Source organism: Colobus angolensis, unplaced genomic scaffold (assembly GCF_000951035.1).
Source record: "Colobus angolensis palliatus isolate OR3802 unplaced genomic scaffold, Cang.pa_1.0 Scaffold221, whole genome shotgun sequence".
In the NCBI taxonomy this organism is placed as follows: Eukaryota; Metazoa; Chordata; class Mammalia; order Primates; family Cercopithecidae; genus Colobus; species Colobus angolensis.
The window spans coordinates 3,481,341-3,485,263 of NW_012115389.1; positions in this window are offsets into that span (position 1 = coordinate 3,481,341).

A 3,923-nucleotide genomic window follows, 5' to 3' on the forward strand; every position below is an offset into this window, starting at 1 on the left:
AAAAAAAAAAAAAAAAAAATAGAATATGGCATAAGTGATAGTGTGTGGCCTCCTCTCTGCTCTTGCTTGAGTCACCTACTCTGGGGGTAGCTAGCCTCCACCATATGAGGACACTCAAAGCAGTCCAATGAAGAACTTCCACCGTCAGCCATAGCTGACTTGCCAAGCGAGAGCCACCTTGGGACCTCATGAAAAACTCTGACCCAGAAGAACTACCTAACTAAGCTACTCCCAGATTCCTGACCCACAGAAACTACATGAGATAAACAAGTTTATTGTTTTAAAGCACTAAGTTTTGAGTTAATTTGTAACAGTAAGAGAATATACCAGTATTTTTTAAATAGTGGGTCCTGACTCGTTAGTGGTTGAAAAAAATCAATTTAAGGCAGCAATATCAACTTTAAAAAAATGAAATAGAAGATAGTAGAGTATATCACTCTTAATACAAGTACTATTTCCTTAAAATTTTTTGTTTTACATGTATGCGTATACTACGTACAATTTAAAATGTGTTTCTTACAACTACAGCTGAAAACATTAAAACGCACAAGTCTAATCAGTAGGTTTAAAACAAAAAGCTCCCTAAAGCATAGGGAGTTCCTTCAGGGACTCTGGTCTCAGTAACAACCAACTATAAAACAAGCATTTTCTATAAACTTTATGACCAAACCAACGAAATGTAAGACACTCTCACAATACATCTTTTCTGATGTATACACTAAGCTTGATACACAACACACAGGGCATGGCTATCTGCCCTAGAGTTTAATATCTAACATGTAAAAGTATGTCATTCTCCTAATTTAAGAAATTACTCAACAGGACTTCCTTCACAAAATTAGTGAAAAATGCTGCTTTGGACTCAAACCGCATTTATTTTTTCCTACTTTTTTTTTTTTTTAAATCAATGTTAAAGGAAATTCCATCTTCAACCTAAGCACACACACACTCACAAACACAAGAGATCTAGTACTATTAAATTGTTTTCTAGGCTGGGCACGATGGCTCACACCTGTAATCCCAGTACTTTGGGAGGCTGAGGGTGGATCATAAGGTCAGGAGATCGAGACCAACCTGGCCAACATTGCAAAAAAAACAAAACAAAACATTGGCCGGGCATAGTGGCGGGCACCTGTAGTCCCAGCTACTCGGGAGGCTGAGGCATGAGAATCGCTTGAAACCAGGAGGCAGAGGTTGCAGTGAGTCGCTATCGCGCCACTGTACTCCAGCTTGGGCAACAGAATGAGACTCTATCTCAAAAAAAAAAAAAAAAAGTTTTCTGCTCATTGTCCAAGTCTCATTGGAACTATTCTCTTCAGAATACAAGCAAGTACATATTTTTATGGTTGTGTCTCAGCAGAACACAAATCAAAACTTTCAGCAACACCAGACTCTGCAGAATATTCATGCAATCTTTTGATGAATCCACTCAGATTGCTTGCACTGTGATTTTCTTTGAAGTAAAAACTGTTAAAAACTATTTCTGAATTCCTAATTTACCAGATTCTCAAAATACCAAAATAAATTGGCACATAATCAAAGAGTGATTTAACTTTTTTTTCCTTTTTGGAGATAGGATCGCACTCTGTTGCCCAGACTAGGGTGCAGTGATGCGATCATGGCTCACTGCAGCCTCAAACTCCTGGACTGAATGCGATCCTGCCACCTCAGCCTCCCAAGCTGAGACTACAGGCCCACACCACCATGCGTGGCTAATTCATTTTTTCTAATACATGGGATTTCCTTATATTGTCCTGGCCGATCTGCAACTCCTGGGCTCAAGCCACCCTTCTGAAAGTCCTGGGATTACAGGTGTGAGCCACCACGCTCAGCCTTTTTATTTTTCTTATTACCGTACTAGGGACATTTGTGACTTTCCCACAATGAGACTTAGTAGAGAACTGAAAGCTTCCCTTGGCCCTATCCTGAAATACACTAACTAGCTCTTACCTGCCAGGGCTGTTTTCTCCTCAACCCTTGAAGATGTATGTATCCATATAAATGTTTCTATTTCAACAAGTTGTAGAAAATATAGTCTGTATAGCTCTCTTTATAATGCTATTACTTGATGATCCTGACTACAAGTTGGAATTATCTGCATACTTGGCAAAATTCAAGTGTGGCTGCCTATGCCTCACGAGAACCAGCAGCAAACCAGTCCAGTCCTAAATTCGAGTAGCAGCTCTTGAAGAGAATAGGATGCACTTGATAGGCTTTCTTTAGGACTGATACTCAGTTTCTGGGCTCAACCCTGGGTTTCTTTCTATAAGCCTATATAGAGTGTAGCGCTAGGAAATATTCAGTGATCTCAAAAATAAGCATAGTTACTTTGACTCAAGACCAATTACTCTACACACATAGGCAAATTTCTGCCCAATAGTATCAAGTTTAGCATTAGTTTTGCCCACTTTTTCGTTTGTTTTTTCTTAAATCAGTATCACTTTTCACATGAGCACTCCACCAACACCATAAGGTTGAAAAATTTCAGAATGAAAGTCCGAAAGAATTAAGAACCTACAGATCTCTATGATTCTCTACAAAATAATCAACATCATTTTAGTTTCCTAATAAGATGAGACGGACCTCAATACTCAAGCCAATCCAAGGAACATGCCAGTCTGAAGGCCAACTTTGATGTTCCAGTGACAGCGGTGCAGTAGAATACTCAGATCAGAATTTGGTTTTGGAGGCAGACATTTGCTCACTAAAGTCACTTATCTAGCTGATCAAAAAGCAGTAAAGTTCAAGGCAAGTGTTCACTGAATCTATTATCCATCTGAGAGCCACTGCAGCTACACAGCTGCTTATTTTGTCTTCAAAGAAGGAATTAGTCATCAGTACCTGCAGGTATAACTAGATTGCTAAATAAAAGATTTTTAGGAGAGACACTTCTATGTATTAAATTGTCTTAAGATGATAAGCTTGCCTTAAATGATTTAAACTATGTGCCAGGCATTGTGCTGGTGGTCAGACTGTGTAAACCAACATGGGTTAGACATCATAACGAGGTTAGCATGACTTGAAACCAGAGTATCCTAGAAACTGCTGCCTCCACTTCCTTAAGAATACAGCCATATCCTTTCTAAACTCAAAAAATCCTAGATGTGTAAACATACCATTAAATTCCAATCCTCAAAGAACTAAACTGCATTTCCCCAAAAAACACATGAATTCTAGAAAAATGGCAACAACCAAAAGTAAACTTTAAAATGTTAAAAATGACCAGGAAATTCTAACTTCTCTGCCATGTTTCAGGATCTCTCCGTTGATTTTCCACACCTCTAAATCTAACAGAATAGCCAACACTGGAATCCATACCTCAAAGACCAAAACCTAACAGGAGAATAAACTGTTAACAAACATGCGTTGCAGACTTTCATTTTTGGGGGGCCAAAACTTCAAAAAGGAAAATCCAGTTGCTGAAACAACCATCAAATTCAACCCTAACAGAAACATCTTACGTCGCTCAACTAATCTGCAAGGAAAAGGAAGCACCTCTACCTCTCTGCACAGTACAGGCATCTGTACTTCAGCATGACTTTCAGTTACCACTGGTGACAGAAAGATACTGGTTTACAGTATCTCCCCGGTTTAAAACAAACACGGAAAGTCAAGGGACAAGGGTAAAGGCCAAAAGATCTCAAGCAGAAGCCGGCAGAAGGATACGAGCAGTGGCTCTCCATCTCTACCCGGAGCATCTCAAGGACTGGTCCTACCTAAACACTTTATGTAAACAACGGGCTTGTGACTCAGGCCTCCAGCCCCAATAGGTGGAGAGAAGTTTCCTCGCCTCGGCTGCACATGGTCTGCAGAAGTTTGGCTGGAGCAGAGCGCGGAGCCTGGGTGGGAGCGGCAGTGGAGTGCTGCAGGCGGCGGCGGCGGCGGCAGAGCAGCAGGAGGCGGAGGCGGGCAGGGGGAGGGGA